Source organism: Suncus etruscus, chromosome 8, assembly GCF_024139225.1.
Source record: "Suncus etruscus isolate mSunEtr1 chromosome 8, mSunEtr1.pri.cur, whole genome shotgun sequence".
In the NCBI taxonomy this organism is placed as follows: domain Eukaryota; kingdom Metazoa; phylum Chordata; class Mammalia; order Eulipotyphla; family Soricidae; genus Suncus; species Suncus etruscus.
The window spans coordinates 45,495,147-45,518,517 of NC_064855.1; the positions used below are offsets into that span (position 1 = coordinate 45,495,147).

General features: G+C 39.5%; 1 protein-coding gene across 2 annotated transcripts in view; it reads right to left on the reverse strand.

Moving 5' to 3' along the window:
- The window catches only part of KATNAL1 (katanin catalytic subunit A1 like 1), a 71,172-nt gene extending 54,630 nt beyond the window's left edge, over positions 1-16,542 (reverse strand). Inside the window, exon 1 of one of the 2 annotated variants that reach the window (XM_049778797.1) lies at positions 16,464-16,542. The gene's annotated coding sequence lies outside the window, so the exon portion shown is untranslated. Of the gene's footprint in view, positions 1-16,108; positions 16,162-16,463 lie in introns of those variants that run through there. The other variant, XM_049778796.1, reaches the window with a different exon arrangement.
- Between the last annotated feature and the right edge of the window lie 6,829 nt (positions 16,543-23,371).

Consider the following 23,371-nt stretch of genomic DNA (forward strand, 5'->3'; position numbering starts at 1 on the left):
AGGGGCACCACATTTGACCAGGAAGACAGGGAGGAAGCATGCAGGAGTTGCCATCTTGCTGCCTCAGAACAGGCGACCTGGAGACACTAAGAGTGAAGGGCCCAGGGCCCACACTTGTCCAGGAAAGCAGGGAGGAAGAGCACAAGAATCACCAACTCACTGCCTCAGCACAGGTGGCACAGAGACACTGTGAGTGAGGGGATCAGGGAAAAAAGAGGAACCTCATTTGCTCAGGAAGGCAGGAAGAAAGCACTTGGGAAAAAACATCTCACCACCTCAGCCCAGGAGGCTCTGGGTACACTGAGTGTGGGAACCTGGGAACAGACATAAACCACACTTCCAGGTCTGGGAATGTCCTTTCCACTGAACCCGCTAAACACTTAGATTGGCCTAATTTATACCATATAGGTCTAGTCAGCCCAGAACCAACATCCAATTTGCTCTGATAATCCACTGCCCAAAAAACAGGATAGCAAAAATATGAAGCAGCTTATAAAATCACTATCATACTTAGACAATCCCACCTGGGTTAAAGAAAAAAAAAAAACTCGAAAAATCTATGAAACTACGCCTGCCGAGTGGGGCCCGAGTATAAAAAATTGTGAGTGCTGCCTGTGTGTGTCTGTCTCCTGTTCTGTCCCGTGAACCTCTTGGGAGTGGGCCAAAAACAGGCTCCAGAAAGCTCGTTCTCCGAGAGGCCTGTTCTAGGGCGGGAACACCAAGGAACTGCTCTATAACGTGAAAACCGTCTATAAGCAATACTTTTCAGAAGCCAGGTCCCCTGTTTGTGACGTCAGGCTGGGAAAAATCTACAAAACTACGCCTGCCCAGTAGGGCACAACTGTGAAAAATTGTGAGTGCTGCCTATGTGTGTATGTCTCCTGTCCTGTCGCATAAAACTCTTGGGAGTGAGCTGAAAAGAGGCTCCAGAAGAGCACTTAGCTTTGCTTCACAATGCGGCCATGAGCTCTTTCTAAGGGAAGAACACCATTGCAACAAGAAGAAAAAAATCACACTAAGAACTGTGCTGGACCACTGAAGCCCAGCATTTCTCTCCAGACTGCATTTCTCTCCAGACTGTCTACTCTGCTGTGTGCTCAGGCCTAAGATTTGATCCTGTGAGAGGCTTCATCCACAGAGGACTCCCCTCCCTTGGAGGCAAGTCTACCCACCCAGAAAGGGTGGAGCCAGAGGAGTGTGGCTGCGTACATCATTTAGCCAATGAATACCACCACAACACATAGAAAAAACCACAATACAAGTGTGACAATGGGGAAATAATGCAGGCCAGCATCAGACATAGAGAATGAAGATAACAATTCTGATGACCAGATAATGACCAACCAACTAATCAACCTCTCAGATAAGGACTTTAGACAAGCAATATGGAAGATGCTCAAAAAACTCAAAGAAACATGGATCGAGTTGAACAGAACACTAATAAGAACCAAGAAAATATGAAGACAGAAATCACAAAACTCCAAACTGAAATAACATGTCAACAGGCCTGAAAAACTCAGTAAACGAAGAGAATGACAAAATGGGTAAGGTCTGGGACAGGGTATCAGAAGCTGAGAATAGACTTGCTGCTGTGGAAGATGAGATAAATAACAATTCCATACAGTGGGAGAGACTGGAAAAAAACTTAAAGCAAATGAACAGACAGTGGAAAAATTAGTCAAAGAATGGGAACAGATGAAAATAGAAGTCTATGATAAGCTCAACAGAAACAACTTAAGAATCATTGGAGTCCTAGAGACCCAGGAAGAAAATTTCCAGGAAGAATCAACGGTCAAGAACATCATTAAAGAAAAACTTCCAGAGCTAAAGAATATATGTGATCAAATCCTGCATGCTCGAAGAGTACCAACCAAAAGAGACCCCAGAAAAAATACCCAAAACACATCCTAGTCACAATGACAAATCCCACAGAGAGAGACAGAATTCTGAAAACAGCAAGATCAAAAAGGGAAATTACATTCAAGGGAGCATCCTTGAGATTTACAGCAGACCTATCACCAGAAACACTCAAGGCCAGAAAGCAGTGGTGGGATACTGTGACAACGTTGATTGAAATGAATGCTTCACCTAGAATACTGTACCCAGCAAAATTCACTTTCTGGTTTGACGGAAGAATACATGGCTTCCCAGACAATAAACAGCTCAGAAACTTTACAGACTCAAAACCAGTCTTAAGAGAAAAACTGAAAGACCTAATTTAAGACAAGACTAACCAAAAGACACACCAAATTTCGATATAAAGATGGCAATAAATCCCAGAAAAATTCTTTCTCTCAACGTCAATGGACTAAATGCACGAGTTAAGAGACACCGAGTGGCTAAATGGATCAAAAAACTAAATCCAACCTTCTGCTGCCTACAAGAAACGCACAAGAATAGTCAGAACAAACATAGACTCAAAATAAAAGGCTGGAGAAAAATTATCCAAGCAAACAACACCCATAAAAAAGCTGGAGTGGCCATACTAATATCAGATAATGCAAACTTTATACTCAGGAAGGTGGTAAGGGACAAAGATGGACATTTTATATTAATCAAGGGGTATGTAGAGCAGGAAGAAATAACTCTCCTAAACATATATGCACCGAATGAGGGGCCAGCAAAATATTTAATACAATTGTTGACAAATCTAAAAAATAATATCAATAACAACACAATAATTGTGGGGGACCTCAACACAGCTTTGTCAACACTGGATAGGTCAACCAGACTGAAAACAAAAAAGAATATACGAGACCTGAGGAGAGAAATGGAAGAAAGAGGCCTAGTGGATATATATAAGACACTCCATCAACAGAAACCTGGATACACATACTTCTCCAATGTACATGGGACATTCTCCAGGATAAACTACATGCTGGCACATAAAACATACCTCCATAATATCAAGAGGATAGAAATATTGCAGGCTACATTCACTGAACACAAGGCTCTGAAATTATTTGTGAATTCCAAAGGGACACAGAAGAAAAACTTTAACACCTGGAAGTTAAACAGCCTCATACTGAATAACAAGTGGGTCTGAGATGAAATCAAGGAGGAAATCAAAAGGTTCCTGGAAACAAATGACAATAAAGACACAAACTATCAGAACTTATGGGACACAGCAAAAGCAGTACTGAGAAGAAAATTTATAGCTTTCCAAGCACACATCAGGAAGGAATAAGGGGCTTACCTGAGTAGCTTAATGACACAGCTAATAGAACTAGAAAGTGCTCAACAGAAGTACCCATAAATAGGGAGACAGAAGGAAATAACAAAGCTGAGAGCAGAAATCAACGAAGTGGAAACCCAAAAAACAATCTGAAAGATCAATGAAAGCAGAAGTTGGTTCTTTGAAAAAATAAACAAGATTGATAGACCATTGGCAAAACTAACAAAGAAAGAGAGTGAGAGAGAGAGAGAGAGAGAGAGAGAGAGAGAGAGAGAAACTTGATAACTCGTATTAGGAATGAAAAAGGAGAGATCACTACTGATATGGCAGAGAATCAAAGGGTAATCAGAAACCACTTTGAGAAACTCTACGCCACTAAAAATGAGAACCTGGAAGAAATGGATAAATTCTTGGACTCTTATAATCTTCCACCATTGATGAAATTAAAACGTAATCAAATGTCTGCCCAAAAACAAAAGCACAGGCCCAGATGGATTCACTAATGAATTCTTTCAAACTTTCCAAGAGGAATTACTACCAATCCTGGCAAAACTCTTTCATAAAATTGAACAAACGGAAACACTTCCAAATAGCTTTTATGAAGCCAACATCACCTTGTTACCTAACCAGACAGAGAGGCTACCAAAAAAGAAAATTACAGACCAATATTGCTGATGAATGCAGATGCAAAAATCCTCAACAAAATCCTGGCAAATAGGATTCAATGCCTCATTAATAAGATTATCCACTATGATCAAGTAACTTTCATCCCAGGAATGCAAGGATGGTTTAACATCCATAAATCTATCAACATAATACACAACATCAATAACAAGAAAAATAAAAATCACATGATCATATCAATATTTGCAGAGAAAACATTTGATAAGGTCCAACACCCATTCTTGATCAAAACTCTCAGCAAGATAGGAATGGAAGGAATCTTTCTCAATATAATTAAGGCCATCTACCACAAGCCAGAGGCAAATATTATCCTCAATGGAGAAAAACTAAAAGCCTTCCCTCTAAATTCTAGCACAAGACAAGGCTGTCCTCTCTCACCACTCCTATTCAACATAGCACTGGAAGTACTTGCTATAGCGATTAGGCAAGAAAAAGATATCAAGGGATTCCAGATAGGAAAAGAATCAGTCAAGTTCTCACTGTTTGCAGATGACATGATACTCTACTTAGAAAACCCTAAAGACTCTACCAAAAAGCTTCTAGAAACAATAGCCTCGTATAGCAAGGTGGCAGACTACAAAATTAACACACAAAAATCAATGGCCTTTCTATACTCCAATAGTAATAAGGAAGAAATGGACATTAAGAAAACAACCCCATTCACAATAGTACCACACAAACTCAAATATCTTGAAATCAACTTGACTAACAATGTGAAGGACCTATACAAAGAAAACTATAAAACTCTGCTCCAAGAAATAAAAAAAAAACACGTGAAAATGGAAGCACATACCCTGCTCATGGATTGGCAGGATTAAAATCATCAAAATGGCAATACTCCCCAAGGCATTATTCAGATTTAATGCGATCCCTTTAAAGATACCCATGACATTCTTCAAAGAAGTGGATCAGGCACTTTTGAAATTCGTTTGGAACAATAAACACCCTAGAATAGCTAAAGCAATCATTGGGAAAAAGAATAAGGGAGGAATTACTTTCCCCAACTTTAAACTTTACTACAAAGCAATAGTTATCAAAACAGCATGGTATTGGAATAAGGACAGGCCCTCAGATCAGTGGAATAGGCTTGAATACTCAGAAAATGTTCCCCAGACATACAATCACCTAATTGTCGATAAAGGAGCAAGAAATCCTAAATGGTGCAGGGAAAGCCTCTTCAACAAGTGGTGTTGGCACAACTGGCTAGCCACTTGCAAAAAATTGAACTTAGACCCCCAGCTAACATCATTTACGAAGATTAAATCCAAATGGATTAAAGACCTTGATATCAGACTTGAAACCATAAGATATATAGAACAACACATAGGCAAAACACTCCAGGACATTGAGACTACAGGCATATTCAAGGAGGAAACTGCACTCTCCAAGCAGTGTAAACAGAGATTAACAGGTGGGAATATATAAAGCTGAGAAGCTTCTGCACCTCAAAGAAAATAGCACCCAGGATACAAGAGCCACCCACTGAGTGGGAGAAACTATTCACCCAATACCCATCAGATAAGGGGCTAATCTCCAAAATATACAAGGCACTGACAGAAATTTACAAGAAAAAAACATCCAATCCCATCAAAAATGGGAAGAAGAAATGGACAGACACTTTGACAAAGAATGTATACAAATGGTCAAAAGACACATGAAAAAATGTTCCACATCACTAATCATCAGGGAGATGCAAATCAAAACAACTATGAGGTACCACCTCACACCCCAGAGATTAGCACACATCACAAAAAAATGAGAACAAGCAGTGTTGGTGGGGATGTGGAGAGAAAGGAATTCTTATCCACTGCTGGTGGGAATGCCATCTAGTTCAACCTTTATGGAAAGCGATATGGAGATTCCTCCAAAACTGGAAATTGAGCTCCCATATATTCAGCTATATCACTCCTAGGAATATATCCTAGGAACAGAAAAATACAATAAAAAACCCCTTCCTTACACCTATATTCACAGCAGCACTATTTTCCATAGCAAGACTCTGGAAATAACCAAGATGCCCTTCAACAGACGAATGGCTAAAGAAACAGTACATATACACAATGGAATATTATGCAGCTGTCAGGAGAGATGAAGTTATGAAATTTTCCTATACATGGATGTACACGGAATCTATTATGCTGAGTGAAATAAGTCAGAGAGAGAGAAAAATGCAGAATGGTCTCACTCATCTATGGGTTTTAAAAAAATGAAAGACATTCTTGCAATAATAATTTTCAGATACAAAAGAGAAAAGAGCTTAAAGTTACAGCTCACCTCAGGAAGCTCACCACAAAGAGTGATGAGTTTAGTTAGAGAAATAACTACATTTTGAACTGTCCTAATAATGAGAATGTATGAGGGAAATGGAAAGCCTGTCTAGAGTACAGGCGGGGGTTGTGTGGGGAGGAGGGAGATTTGGGACATTTGTGATGGGAATGTTGCACTGGTGATGGGTGGTGTTCTTTACATGACTGAAACCCAAACACAATCATTTATATAATCGAGGTGTTTAAATAAAATATAAAAAAAAGAAAAAAAAACTCCAAATCTCTCTAAATCAAATATACCCTCATGCATCTCTAATACAACCAACCAGTTTGGCAGACCATTTTATTAAACAACCCAAAAACTCAACATTTAAAACCACCAAATGCAAAGAAATATGGGCAAACTAAGGAAGACACTAGCAGCTGGGGCAATGGTAAGGAACCCCTACCAAGTTTCGAAGTCTACCAAAATGCACGTGCCCAATAGATGAGAAACTAAAAGCAACAATGAATGTCTTAGCAATGGAAATAAAGGAATCACTAGTCTCCAAAATTAAGAAATCTGTAGATGAACAATTCAACCAACTCAAAGGAGAACTTTTACAAAAGATGAAAGAATCCACACAACTGGAAATAAGGGAAATACAAAACATGTTAGCAAACCATAATAGCAGAAGCACACTGAAGACATAGAGAAACTTGAAGAAAAACTATAAAACAACAATTACAAAGAAGTCAATATAAAAGTAGGAGATAAAACATTGGAGGAAAAAGTTAGGTATCTAATGAACAAAGGAAAAAAAATAACCTACTAATTGTAGGAATACCAGAAGGGGAGGAAAAGGAAAAAGGAGAACAAGTAGTGAGGGAAATAATAGCAGAGAATTTTCCCAACCTCTGGAAGGAAAAACCCATACAAATCCAGGAGGCAAAAAGAGTCCCTTATAAAATAGACCCTAATAGACCAATACGGGACATATTGTAATCCAATTAGCAAAAAATAAAGAGAAAGATGAGTTATTTAAAGCAATAAGGGAGAGAGAAACCCTCAAGTCCAAAGGAAGGATTATAAAAATCAAACCAGACCTCCCATTTGAAACAATTCAAGCAACAAGACAGTGGAGTGGCATATTTAAACTACTGAGTAAAAGAAACTTCCAACCTAAAGTCCACTACCCAGAAAAACTCATTCATATGGGAGGGAGAATTAAAAATATTCTCAGACAAGAAAGAACTCACACTATTTGCGCTAACCAAACCATGTCTAAATGAACTACTCAAAATTGTATTACACAATCCAAATCCCTGATTGTACCAACAACTACTCCATTCAATACAGCAGCTCAACAACCCGCTCTGTCAATAATCTCCTTAAATGTCAATGGGCTAAATTCCCCAATTAAAAGACACATAGTAGAGGGTTGGACCAGAAAACAAAAACCAGATAACTACTGCCTGCAAGAAACACACCTAAAAGAACAGAATAGATACAGGCTTAGAATAAAAGGATGGAAAGCAATTATCCATGCGGGGGGGGGGGGGGGTTGAATCTGGTACAACCATTCTTATTTCAGATCAAATTGCATTCAACCTCAATAAAGTACCCAGAGACCAAAAGGGTCACTACTTACTGATCAGGGAACATTAAACCAAGAAGTACTGACTCTGATCAATATCTATGCACCAACTGTAGAGCCAGCAAAATATATAAGGCATTTACTCACAAACCTAGAAAAACACATGGAAGGAAATGTAGGAGATTTCAATACTCCACTATCACCTCTTGACAGATCCACCAGACAGAAAACTAGCAAAGATATAAGAACCCTAAACGAGAAATTAGAGGAAATAGGTCTAATGGAAGTATACAAGGCACTCCACCCCCAAGAAAGCAGAATACACATTCTTCTCAAGTGCACATGGAACCTTCTCTAGAATAGACCATGCCTTAGGATATAAATCTAATTTACACAAAGTCACAAATATAAGAATTATTAGAAGCACCCTATCAGATCATTATGCAACAGAGATCAAGATTGACTGTAAAAAGGAACTGTGGAGAAAATCCAACTGTGGAGATTAAACAACTTTCTACTCAACAACAGTTGGATCAAAGAGGAAATCAAGGAAGAAATTAAAAGATTCCTTGAAACGAATAACAATGAAGAGACAAATTGTCAAAAATCTGTGGGACACAGCAAAAGCAGTAATTAAGGGGAAACTCATAGCAATACAGGCCTACATCAGGAAAGAGGAAAATGACAAAATCAATAACCTACAAGGGCAACTAGAATCTGGAGAAAAAAAAAACAGCAGCAAAGGAACCCAAACACAGTCTGAAGGAGAAAAATAATAAAAACCAGAGCAGAAATAAACAACATAGAAACAAAGAAAATACAACAATTAATGAGAAAAGGAGTTGTTTTTTTTTTTTTCAAAAGAATAAACAAGATAGACAATATGCTGGAAAGACTCACCAAAAAAAGAAGAGGGAGGAACCACCCAGGTAAATAGGATCATTTAATTTAATTTAAGGGGAGAAATTACAACAGAACCCGAAGAAAGCCAAGCCATCATGAGGGAGTATTATGAACAACTATACTCAATGAGGCTAGAGAACCCTGAAGAAACCAACAGATTTCTGGAAAAATAACACCTTTCGAGACTCGATAAGGAGGATGTAGAAAGCCTAAACAGGCCAATAACATCTAAGTAAATTGAGACAGTAATTAAGAAACTCCCCAAGAGTGGCCGGAGAGATAGCATGGAGGTAAGGTGTTTGCCTTTCATGCAGAAGGTCATCAGTTTAAATCCCGGCATCCCATATGGTCCCCCGTGCATACCAGGAACAATTTCGGAGCATGGAGCCAGGAGTAACCCCTGAGCACTGCTGGGTGTGACCCAAAAACCACAAAAAACAAATAAACAAACAAAAAAAGAAACTCCCCAAGAACAAAAGTCCAGGTCCAGATGATTTTACAGGTGAATTTTATCAAACATTCTGAGAAGAATTACAACCACTAATCCTCAGGCTCTTCCAAATCATTGAAAAGAAAGGAATCCTCCCTAACTCCTTCTATGAGGCAAATATCACACTCATTCCCAAAGATGGCAAAGACACTGCCAAGAAAGTAAACTACAGACCAATCTCACTAATAAGCAGAGATGCAAAAATCCCCACCAAAATCTTAGCAAACTGAATCCAACCGTGTGTTTAATGCCTCTATAATAATACCTCCTCTATCTGGTCATTCCCAAAAGTAAGTCAGCCTCGTTAAACAGCACTTTTTCTTTAATGGCCTTTTTAAATGTATTTTTCTTTATTACTTCTACTCTAATTTTTCTTTTTTTTCTTCTTTTTCTTCTCTTTCTCCCTCCAACCCAACCTGTTTAGTTTCTGCTTGTTATGAAAACCTACAAGAAAAGTCTTGCCTGGGATAAAAGCTTGGGTCAAAACCAGGGCACAGAGATTGTGCAGACTATCTTACTTCCAAATCCATCAGCAATATAATATGTTACCATACCCTTTTACATAGGCACTCTAAATAAAGGGAAATGTTATGCCAAGAAACAAGCTCTTATCTACATTTTATAATACAGGGATGTCTCCTACCCTGAACTTGTGTCATTTGGACCCAACTTAGATTCCATGTGATTGAACAGCGACTGTCCAACCCAGAACCCCAGATCCCAGATGTGGAACCACAAAGGTCTCAACAACAGTGCCGAGAACCAAACTCCTCTTGGGGAAACTCCGAATACCGTCCTGGCACCAACCTGCATCAGTTTTAACATAACATCCTGACATGAGGAAATAGCAACACTTGAGCTAAGAGAGGGCTGCCCTATCTCATCACCTAACTGTATGATGCAATCAGGAGACATATCATCCTTTGCCCTATGCAAACACCAAAAATGCTATCTACAGAAGAATGACTTTGACAAACATGAACTGGACAGAACCTATCAAGGGACCAATGAGGAAGTTCCTTACCTAGACCTCATGGCAAATATGAACTGGACAAAAACCTATCAAGGGACCAATGAGGAAGTTCCTAGCCTAGACGTCAGCCTAGGATTTGTACAAAAACCAAGATCTCTAACCCCAGAGGTCTGACTTTGACAACTGTGACCAGCAGAACTTCTGGAACAATGATGAAAGAATATATTCTAGACTCTGTTTAGGATCTGAGCAAAAACCAAGACCACTAATCACTGAAGAGTGTAACAGCGATGGAACAGAACTCCTAGAACCATAAAAAAAGGGAAAAAAAAACCCTCTTTCCTAGCCTTTGCCCTATGACCTATGCAAATAACAAGATCCCCAGCTAAATGTCATCACCCATATTCGAGTGAAAAGTTTCCTGGCACCATAGAAATACCTTGGGGTGTGTAAATGAGTGAGTGTGGAGCCTGTAGTTGTTCCCATGACTGTATGCTTCATGGGTGGAGAAACCCTATATCTCCTAAGCCAAGGGAATTCCCATTCTAATTTCCCCAATGTTTACAGTGCCTATGCAAAAAAATAAAAAATAAAATAAAAAAGAAGAAACACACCATTTTTTAAGAAGTTGCTGGTCTGTTGGTTTTATTTCTCTTGTTTTGTTACCTTTTTCTTTTTTCCCTTTTTTAAAATGGATATATATGACACCTAGTTTTTCTTTTTTTTTCCTCTTTCTTTTTTTCTTTTCTTCTCCCATATCTTTTCTTATAGCTCCAAAAGAACATTACTGGAATCACCTTAATCAACCTCATAATTTGAGGGGGGGAAATGGATGATACCAAGACCAGACAGTCGTATGTTAATCTGGTGGAAATAAAAACTGATGAGACATGAATACCAAATCCAAAGTCAATGACAACAGAATTGATACCCAATCTACAACAAGCTGTACAAGGGGGGAACAGTTGCACTAGCATTATGGGGATAAAGGAGGGAGATGTGGGATGTATGCTGGGAACAGGGGTGGAGGGAGGACAACACTGGTGGTGGTAATGCCCCTCATTCATTGTCACTATGTGCCTCAAATATTACTGTGAAAGAATTGTAATTCACTTTGGCCACAATAAAAATTAAAAAAAAAAAGTCAACAAGCCAACTCTAAAATTTATGTGAAGACCCAGAGAGATTAGTACAGCAGATAAGGTGCTTTCCTTGCGCAAAGTCAACCTGAGTTTAAAACCCAGTCCCCATACAGTCTCCAAAGCTATGCCAGGAAAAACACCAAATTAGGCCCCAAAATAAATTAAATAAATGTTAAATGAATGTGGAAGTAGGAAGGACATCAAACAGACTGGCTTTGGAAGAGGATTTACACTCTCTGGCTTTAAGATGCGCTACACAATTACAATAATAAAAAAGAGTGGTTTTAAAGACATTCTTTAAGTGGTCTTAAAGAAGGTTTAAAGATAGCAGTACAGGCCCAGGTAATACAAACAGAAGAGCCACATGGCTCCCTCCAAGACATCCTCTGTGTCTCATCTCAATATAGTCACTCATCAGTGTACCTCTCCACCTATCCATTTTTAGAAACCATCAGCTTTATGTTCTCACCTTTGTCACCCAAACTACAAATACCTATAACCATCCTCACTTCCTTTTCCAGTGTACCTTACCCCCAATGAACATTAGCACACCATCTAGGACAGTGGTCCTCAAACTATGGCCTGCGGGCCACATATTTGTATTTGTATCTGTTTTGTTTCTTCGTTGCAAAATAAGATATATGCAATGTGCATAAGAATTCGTTCATAAGTTTTGTTTTTACTATAGTCAGACCCTCCAATGGTCTGAGGGACAGTGAACTGGCCCCCTGTTTAAAAAGTTTGAGGACTCCTGATCTAGGACATAGCTAGCACTAAGTGATGCTTATTAAATGTAACTAACTAAGACATTCTCTCATCCTGTCCATACCTTCCTTTACTACATTTTCAGGGTCCTCTCCTTGATTTCTCCACTTCCAACTCCAGACATTCTTTCCTTACTTGTTCTTTTCCTAATAATCTATTATCGATCATGTTTTAAAAACACCAACTTTTTTAAACTATTGTGTCATCTCTTTTTTTTATGGTCAAATTTCTTTAAAAAAATGTGACTGACAATTTTGTATTAGGAAGTGCCGATTCTTATAATTAAGATAATATCACAATCATTTTTTTTAGAAAGAATCCTTTTAAATCTACAGATTTACACAATTATAGATAAAAAAAGATACATTATATGAGTTTAACTTCAAAATTAATGTTTGGAATGGGGATTTAGGTGAAACAAGATCGACTGTCTTCATTTTCTAAGTGGCTAATTATTCTATTTTTCTCTGAAACATGTTATAAAAAAACAAATCTAAAAAAAATTTTAAGTAGCCTATGCCCAGGTTTCTTCATTTCTGCAAAATTGAGATATGATTTGTGACTCCAAATCTATGTTACATTTTCAATCTTTAATTTACCAGACCACCTAAAGTTCTCTGAACCTCAGCTTTTTACTCCCACCCCCACCTTATGTTGTTGTCTGTTACAGACTACTAAGGGATTTTCTTCCTCTCTGCACCCTAAGATTTTCACTTTCATTTAGGGATTCTTCTCTCACTTGCTCTCAAATGTGAACACACACACCCACTACCACCATCCGGTTTCCCATGAACACATACAACAAACCATAAATCCTGCTGGGGGAGGAAGATTATAGATTTTTTGTTTTTCTTTCAAAAGCTTCATATTCAAACTTCTTCCTTCTTCATGTTTGTGCCTTCCTGAATTTTTTTTTTTTGTTTTGTTTTTTTGGGCCACAGCCTGTGGCCTGGCTATGTGCTCAGGAATCGCTTCAGGACCATATGGGACACCAGGGATCAAACCTAGGTCCATCCTGGGTCAGCCATATGCAAGGCAAATGCCCTACCACTGTGCTACTACTCCAGCCCCTAGCTTTCGTAATTTTAATTGTTTACCTATATACAAACTTCTACCTCCAGAAAGATCCAAATGCATCTTCTCAGTACCCCACAGGAAGCTTGAACAAGTATTCAGAACTGAAGTTATTATCTTTTACCTCAGCAAAATCCTGTTCTTTTTCATTCCAATGAATAATTTCACTACTTTGCCCATGATCCTAGACAGAACTAGAAATTGAATTCATTGATCAAATTTCAAATACTCCAACACTAAATTCCACCAAATCATATATCTCAATTTTACCTTTTAAATGTTTCTACAATCTATCTCTAAAACTCTAAGTTCACTAGATTAATTTCATTCTAGAATCTAATTTCATTCCAGACTATTTATAGAATCTACCAGACATACCCTACCAAAAAAACAAACCTTGTTTCCCTACTAACATTCTAATCCAGCCCCATATGTCACACTGAGCTGAATTTACCTATATCAAACATAAACCCTGTAAAGTATCACACCCTTTCAGAATTCTGCAGGGATCATTCAACTTTAAAGAAAAAATTGTAGACTTGGAATCATAGTACTAAGTACTTGAAGATATGGTCTTTCTTGCTACAATTGTAAAAACTCAGGAATTCAGTCATTCTGAATGAGTACAGGGGAACCTGTACTCAAACCTGAGTACAAATCACTCAAAAACACTCTTAAGTCATTTGCACAGAATACTTTTCTTTACCCTCTCTCCAGCAAAAGCATAGTTAACATTTTTAGTATGACTTAAGTATCACAATATACTAGAGATTGCCATGATCTGAGACAGAATCAGGATCTTTCTACCTTTAAACATTGCAAATGGTAGCAGCTTTTGAGATCACAGTTTAGAGAATAAGGGCCACTGGGTTAAAATCCCAGGCTCTTTCTCACCTTATCAGCTGACTTTATGCATGGTCTCAAAGCCTGTTTTCTCAACTGAAAAGAACACAGCTACTTTGTCTTCCTATTATGATGACATGATTGTTGGCCAGGCAAGGCATATGCCACCTTCTAACATTTATTCATCCTCACTACCTGGCTTACCTAGAATGTAGCTCATCTAAGCAAATCTTAAGAGAATATGAGGATTTCATATCCCTACACTAGGAGTATATAGACTTCAAGTTTTCCCTAGTGATCTTAGAAAAAACAATTTTCCAATTCCTTGTACAAAACTGCTGCCTTAAGCAAAATTTACAAAGTCCAGTTTTAATATGAGAGAAAATGAATTACATGGAGACCTTAAAGAATTTTCTTGTGTAAACATAGACACACCCCTAAAACCACAGGAGTATCAAAGATTTCTGGCATATTATATAAAATACCTCCTTTCAAGAATGGTTATCTACCAACTGATAAAAATGCAAAGATGGTTCCTCTTTAGGGCAAACAAGGCAAGTTTCCTAAATCTGGGTCAGCTTCCTTACTGCTAGTCCTTGGCACACTCTGGGGATACTAAAGTGCACTGAAATAAATACAGAACATAGAACTTTTTTTCATTCTGCAGCATCCACCTGACACATCCTGGAAACCCTTAGAAAATTTAAAAAATGTTATTACTATCACTGCTTTCTTTTCAATGCTCTTTAAAAAGACAATAACTTACATGCAAAGTATGTACAGAGAAAAACGTATAAAGGAAGACTTACAAAGAGTATATGTAGGAAGAGACACTTAGATGCATGTAAGAAGGAAGAGAGTCCAACACATGGAAAAAAAAGGCACATAAATATAAGAAGAAAAAGGGTCACTTAGATGTGGATATGTAAGAATAGAGTCACGAACATGAATGTAAGGACTGGGTCATTTACATGCATTTAAGAAGGAAGAGGGTCATTTACATTCAGAGCATGCACTCTGGCCTTCTGAGCTATCCTCCCAGCCACCTTTGAGACATTCCCTTTCCCATTTTAGAACCCCAAGGTCAACACACAGGATGCTGTTGTTAATTCCCAGAACTCATTAAGAAAAGCATGGACAATGGCCCATTGGGTTCTCTCCCCAGCCCTGACGTTTTGTATGTAGGTCATTTCTTCAGGACAATTTCTGAACTTTCAAACGGAGATTTCAATGAAAGGTACACCGGGTAACATATATGGGACATGGGAGAGAAGCTGGACTTATAAAGTTGTCGTGTTTCCATCTCCCTTTGAAAGCAAGTTCAAAAACTGGCTCACAAGCTACAACTGTGCACTGTGCATGTCAGGAACCAGGGGCCACAAGCTGCAAGCTGAGTACTCAGTGAACTAAGGAATAGGACTTTAGTTTCAACTAAAAACAAAACAAAAACAGGGGGCTGGAGAAAGGTTAAAGCTCTTGCCATGCAAGTTCCGTGGGAGTCACTCCTGAGCAGAGAGAGTAGCTTCTGAGCACAACAGGGTGTGGATCACACTCCACAATCCCCCCCCCCCCAAAAAAAAATCCTCATATGTTTTAGCTATTGTAAACAAACTTATGCTTTGTCACTACTTGAACATGAAAGTTTTAAACTGCAAATCTGTTTGTACTTAAAACACACCAGACCTGGAAGACAGCATTTAAAAGAAATATGTAGAGTCTGAATGCATCTTTACGTTACATGTTGAAACACTACTTGGTAAATGTTAGAGTCTTTAAAAAAAAAAAAACTTATTTTAAGAACAAAATATTTAAAAGACGGTAACAAAAGTATCTTCAAAACAGAACTAAGCAAGGCTCTAGTGGAGTGGGGGGGGGGGGGTCGCATTTCGAAGAACATGCCAGGCAAACAGGAGCAAGGTACCTTATCGCGTCCCCTGGAATCGATAAAGCGCTTTGGGCGGAGGTGAAAGGTTTTCAAAGGCAAAACCCCCTCTGAACAACTTCAGAATCGACACCATTGAATATCGAGAAACACGAATCAGGGAGAGGAGACTGTCCAGTGGTCAAGTAACGTCCCTGGTATGAATATGCATGCATCACAAGTGCAACCTCCAGAAGGTACTCGGCGCCTTAGGCTCAAGGCCTGCAGCAGGCGCCGCAGCTTAGCGGCCAGGGCGGGACAAACGGCAAGGCGGGAAGTTAAGTCAAGTCTCACCTCCACTTCCCTCCCCCAGATCTCACAGCCCAGTTCCGCGACCACCCAAATGGCCCCTCGCTACAAAGAGATTTTTCTTTCTCTTTCCCCCAGCCCCACCCCACCTTGGTCCGCTTGAAGTTTATAGACAGGCTTTCCAGCTATCGGAGCCGCTGGGAGTTGTAGTTCGCCGATCCTAGCCTTCCCGCCTCGGCCCTGAGCGAGGAGAGTGCGGCGAACTACAAGTCCCAGCATGGCCCGCGTCGGCCGCGACTCCTCAGACTGCAAAGACGCGGGCACGCGACGGGCGGCCAGAGACGGGGTGGGGCCGTCACCGCGGTGATGATGTCCCCGCCATCCGCTCTCCGGGTCTCACCTGGTCTCTCCCGCGCTCGATCCCACCTGCCTCATGTCTACCTACCGTGGGCGATGCTGTCCGGCGGGGTGGGGGTGAGGCGCCGGCCACCGCCGCCTCAGAGTCCCGTTAGTTCGCGCCGTGCGTGAAGAGGCGGTGGCGGTGGCGGTGGCGGCGCGCCGTTGTCATGGCAGCCGCGCCGCGGAGGGTACGGGGGGCCGACGGGGCTCCCCCAGTCAGCTCTGAGGAGGAGCTTGAAAACCCCGCCCGCCCGGCGCGTGGGTGACATTGAGGAAGATGAGGGACCCGCTGCATGGTGATCGCCTGGACGCTGCACCCCGCCGCCCATCTCCAGTTCTCTGGGGGCCCCGCAAATGCCCGCCGGTTCCGAGAGGGCGCGTGGGGCGTCATTCGTCCAGAAGGTCGCGGGGCTGAGCGGTGATCTTTGGTGGTCCTTCGGTGTTCCTGTATGGCCGCTGGGCGATACCAAAAAGCCAACGGCTTAGTTAAGCCTTGGGGCTGCACCTGATCTTCGGGGCCAACATCCCTGATCACACAGTGTATGAAAAATAAAACCCCACTTCCTCCCTGTATCCCACCTCCAGGCTCAAGAAGCTTTATGGACTATATTGCCTGGCATTTCACATAGAAATTATTGGCATCATTGGATTGGAGAAGAGCTGACATAAGGGATTTTCGGTAGCAAGAGAAAAGCCCATTTTTTTTTTTTTTTTGCTTAGGATTTGGGTTACATCGTATGGGCTTCTTTTAGGGGGTGGGCAGGATTTTAAAATGCTTGCCTCACACATGACCTCCCTGGTTTGATTCCCGACACTGCCAGAAGTGATCCCAGAGCAGAGAACCAGGAGTAAATCCTGAGTCCCATCGAGTGTGACCCAAATACTTTATATGTCACAATTTTCCAATGTTGTCCATTCTACAATATGTAAATATACCTCCAAAATCTCCAAAACAAACAAAAAAGTGTGAGTTTCTTTAAACCTACAGTGAAGTTTTATTAGCTGTAATAACTGTTGTGGATTACATCAACAAGGCTTCTTCTATAGCTGTAAGTTTCTATCTTATGACTACAAATGACCTTTTCATATTCATACCTCCTGTCATTATTCATGTGATGATTAAGTTGTAGAATCCAGAAGGAACTGTGGAAATAATTTTAGATCTAAGATTTTGCAAATGAAGGCCATGAGGCCTGAACATTTAAGTAAATGGGGAAAGGAAGGGATTACTGACCCTGTCGTTTTCCAGCATTAAATGTCTCTTTGGAAAGTAGGATCAAAAATAGCAGACTCCTCTATTAGTGCTCAGTCGGAATCACCATGTCCACAGATATTTCTGCTGAAATTAAGTCTCTTTTCTGCCTCTTGAGCTGAGTTCAGTGCTTTCTTCACAACTACATATTCCTTAGGACTTAGATTTACTTCTGGCTGTCACTTTATTTTTTTCTAAACACTTCGACTCCCTCACATATCTCTTTTTGTTTGTTTGTTTGATTGTTTGTTGGGCACACCCGGTGACGCTCAGGGGTTACTCCTCGCTATGCTCTCAGAATTTGCTCCTGGCTTGGGGAACCATATGGGACGCCTAGGATCAAACCCAGGTTCATCCTGGGGCAGCCGCATACAAAGCAAATGCCCTATCGCTGTGTTATTGCTTCGGCCCCATCCCTCACATATCTTAACCTCCCATTCTTTTCTCTCCTGCTGACACACAAAGTAGAAATTGCATTCTTCTCTCTCTCTCTCTCTCTCTCTCTCTCTCTCTCTCTCTCTCTCTCTCTCTCTCTCTCTCTCTCTCTCTCCCTCTCCCTCCCTCCTAAATTATCTCTCCTAAAATTATCATTCTCTACTCTCCAAAGTTCTTAAACATCCCAATGGTATTGGTTTACCAGACCAAATCCTCTTTCAGGACAAACTGCAACTCCCCATTGATAACCTCTCATCCATTCTATGTTCTCTTCTCCACTTTCATTTATCAAACTGTTATCATCTGCAAAGGAAGTCCCTTTTTTCAAAAGAAACTTCGATGCCTGATATAAAATAATATTCCTATAACAGTACATCAATAAAAGTGACAGGAAATAATATTTCCCCTGGTTATGTAACTATAAGCTATTTAGACTTAATTGTGGTTTATATTAAGCAGTTTATTGACTTGTCCATGAACTTACAATGTGGGTTTCATTATGAAAGCAATTTAAATGTAGAAGCAGTTGATATTGGCTCAAGTCTAATATTGAGGAAGAGACTAAAGTCTTTATAATCGTAGTTGATATTATGCAGAAGAAATGATAGTATTCAAAAAATATAATCAAGCACAAAATCTTAAGTCTAAAGCAGTAAAAACATACTCAGAGAAATGACACCTGGGCCTGTCACCTCTAGCAATTTGGTCACAACTTTACATATATAATGAGCCTATAAACAGATTCTCTTTTACTCCTGGAGAACATGATACTGATATGCTATCAGCCAAACACATGTTTTTTTAGTAGAGATGATGGGTTCACCTGATCCATCTATCCCTCATCCAGTTTCCTTTGTGACCGGTAAAATACATTTGTAAAACAGCTGTCTAGGGTTGGAGTGCAGTCTGCATCCATGACGTCTCCAAATGTGAAGTCCCAATGCATAACCTTCATTGTTTAGGGGTAGGGGGAACTAGGATTCCAGGAAATTTACTCAGCAGGACAAGCCACCTGAAGAGAATGGATGACAAGTGAAAGAAAAGCAGCTGCTCTGCAATTAGCTGAAGAAGGATGGTCACGCAAGGGAAGACCATAAAGTCATTGAAGCAAAACCTTAAAAGCCTAGTATAACAATGGACAGCTGGGGAAGAATGAGATTTAAAAATAAACTTTGGTTTATTCTGTTCATTCTTTGTAGCAGTTCAAGTGTAGATTTTAAACTCCTTTGACTTTCAGGAACAGATATTCCTAAATGCCATAAAATGACATAGGTATTTTTGAGGGGACCCAGGAGTTATCGTAGAGGTCAGAGATGTGTGCTTTGCTTGCACGAGGATCTAAGTCCAGTCCCCTGCACTATAGTTGCTCCAAACACAAGCAGGTTTGACCCTGGTGGCCCCCAACACCTATGGGCCTGAGCAATCCAGCACTGCTGGGCCCTGGCATTATTGACTATGGATTGCTAGGAATAGTTCTTAGTCCCCTGAGCACTGATTTGGGACATAAATATTTTTAATGTTCTATAACTTTATTTCTTGGTAAACCTCATCTCTTACAAGATCTCTTACAGAACTACATAGGACAGGTATAGACTTAAAATCTCTGAAGCCTTTGAGAAAGTGTGGGCCCAGATATATCCACTGATGAGTACCTTAAAAATAATTCCTTTAAGTATCTGAGTAGGGAAGGCATTCAAGAGGTAAGTGGCAATGAATTTCAGTGCTCAGAGTTACCATATATATCCTCAGAAGCTTAGAGGTCATGAAATCCATTTGCTATGTCCCATCCAGCTATTTAATAATTATTTGTGACAGAGTAGGATGAATAGAGTATAGAATAGCATGCAGTATAGAAAACAGTAGAAAATTGAATACAGGGAATATGCTCTGTATAGTTGTATGTATATACATACATACATACATATATACATATATATATACATATATATACATATATATATATATATATATATATATATATATAAATCTCTGATCTATGTGTTTTAAACTGTTGTCTAGCTCCTGTTTCCACTGGTGAACCACAGTTGTTCAAATCATGTTTATCCTTTCCCTTCTGGGACATTAGAGGGAAGAGTTGAAGGAGGGAAATGTGGTGTACTCTTTCCTGTTGGCTTACTACCCTTGTTAGCCCCACCCCAGCAAGGGTCTTTAATAGTATTTTTCTCTCCAGCTGTTTGTTACAATTCTAAAACTAACTTCATTGTGCTTCTTTTCTTCCACCTTACACTTGGCAGCATAAGCCAGGCAGCCCTCCCTTTAGAAGTCTGGGCAGCAGTTTCAAGGTGCCTCTCCATTAAAAGCCTTTGTTCCAATAGCCTGAACCTTATTTTCCTGTTTGTTCTTTTGCCCCCAGTGACAAGTGCTTCTTGCTGTCAATTGTTTGTTACTCCAATGTGACATTTTACAATTTCCAGTCCTCTCAGTTATTTATTTAACTAATTCTGTACACTAAATATTTTGTTGGAATCTCTATCCATGATTTTCTATTTCTTGACTGGCAGCCGTCACATATGTGAATTGTGAAATAAAATGTATTTTTACCATGAATATTAATCAAAACAGTTTAAGAACATTCTGTTGGAAGACTTAGATAATTCTTTTTTTAAATTTAAAAAATGCATCACATAGTTGACATAGTTGATCATAATACATTTGTTTCCAAATAAGTGAAAGCAAAGTTTTTGGGAAAATAGAAAAATTAAAAATAAAAGGAAGAGAAAAATAAATTCTAAAAAAAAAACCAGGAAAAGTACAGTAGCAAGCACATTTGTGAAATTTATTGTATCTTCAATGAAGTCATTAATACAATGGTAGATGGTTTAGTGAGCTCTTGTTGTTAGCTGTCCATTCTGTTAAATTATTGTCTTCCTACAGGAGTGACAGCGTTAAATAAATGAAGTTGTCCAGAGGTTCAAAGCACTATTACTGACTGATACTACAACTTTTAGGAGTATGTACTCAGCTGACAGGCCTTCTGGAAGAAGGAAGATAGGGATAAGGAAAGGATACCAGCATCCAAAAACAGGCATACAGAAGTTTGGTTGGTGTCCCCAAAGGGAATTGTAGAAAGTCAGTGATGAGGCAGGTTATCAAGAAAAAAAATTATTGTGGGTGATGAAGACAGCAGGACTGGCTTTAGCAGGGTGGGGACTTGGCCCACCCCCTTCTCCAGAGATGGCCAGCTTTCTGTTGTGTGGAACAGTGTACCCATGATCTTTTATGTCTAGGTTTACATCTTGTGCGAGAAAAAGTGAGTCTATGGAACTGGCCTGGTTTTAACATGGCGACTGGGATTTGGAGAATTCTTACCTAGATGAATGCCCAAAGTGTCAAGAGACGGCCCTAGTATAGGGATCTGCATTTCCAGTCTTTGAAGAGCAATCCCCCTACAGAGATTAGCTTTGGACTGTAGGTTTCACATGATCTACCAAGATCTGCTCATTGAGCTCTGTTGTCTTATGGAGTTTTCCATGAACCCCAAGCATCATCTGGAATCTAAACTTTCTCAGATATTCAAAGCCATTGGACACTAGCTTTTTAAGTTACCACTTTTTTATCCTAATTGCCAAGTGAAAGAAGCAAAAGTTAATGCACAAAAGACCCAGAAGTGCTATCAGAGACCTCATAAACGAGGTGAAAAAGTGAATTTGGTGAAAGTAAGGAAAGGATTGAAAAGATAGATTTTCCAGGTGGCAGTTTTATCTCTCTGATGATACTAAGAGAAGAGATGAAATAACTTATACTTATGTTTCTACTTTATTCAGTCAAAAATAGGCTTTTTTCTCTATTTTATTCATGAATTTAATTATACTTCTGCTTCATTGCTTCTATTAAAAGCAAGATTTTCTCTCAAGACCAGAACTATTAGACCAGCCTGACTTAATCATATATGACTAATAAAAACCTGCTCCACATTTAAGGTATTCAAAATAAATATAAAACCTCCTGGCAGTAACCTATGGGAATTATCCTTACTCAAAAATTTTTATTCTAATTTAGAAATAAGAACAGAAACCCAGGGCTTGGGGTTGTTAAGTGGATTTGTAACACTCTAGAGTATTGTGGGTTCATAACTCAATGAATGAATATACAGTCCTCTTGAAACCTGGAATAATACTATTTTCTATGAGCATTGCAATAAGTCATTGTGCATGCTCTTCAAGATCCTAACACAGCAACACTTCTCCTTTCATCTGTTTTAGGGCCTTATGTTTAGTAGAAGAATACATAGCCAAATGTCAATTACTTGGGCAAATGTTGGCAAGAGTTTTTACTTCCTTTGTGAGATTCAGGGTATCTTCTAGTGAACTGAAAAGCCTGTCACCTTCTGATTTAGCTACTGAAGCATGTTACAATGTAGGTGGCTTGTCACAGTGGAAAAGCAGCCTGTGATGGGGTTTTCTATTCATAGACAGCAGTGTTGTACCAAACAATCCCTTCCACAAGATGTTTCAAATCACAGTAAAGAAAGGGAAATGAATGCCTCCGAGATCTCCATTCCTCTTCAAAAGAGATTCTAACCAGTCTAGGAGAAATTCTTCACTCCTTGAAGCCGTTCTTTTTCTATTTTTCTGTCCCATTCTATTTTGGCCATAGAAAATTGAGCAGGCAGTTTGTGGGAAGGAGACAATCCATTATCTCTGCCTCTCCTTTATCTGCTATATTTTAGGTCTTTGTGATGTATGTGTCATTTTGTTCTTTGTGATTTATGTGCATAGTGATAGTCACAAATGTGAATTTACATGCTTCATTCCTAAATGGTTAACAGTTGAAGCAAACTGTTGAGCCTTCCTGTTTCTCTCATTGTCACTCCTCATGATCACCAGTCTGCTTTTCTCCTTTCCAGATCCCATCTCAAATGCCACCAATTGAAAGGTTTCACCAAAAGCCGAATTGACAGAGAGATGTAATTAAGAATTCTAATAGGTGGTCTTCAACTTTCCATCTTCCTCCCAATTTAGTGGATCTCTGTTAGAAAGTTAAAGTTAAATGCAGTTATTGCAGCTATTATATAAATCTTAGAATGCTTCATGATCTGTGCCACCAGAATTTATGCCTATATGATAATTATTTAAGGATTAAAAACAAAAACAAACATGGAAAGCATTTGTGAGAATTATATAGTTAGAGAACATACAGAAAACTACCTGGTGCAGGATATAGCTTAAAGGGCTAAAGCACATTAGGCCCTGAGTTTGATC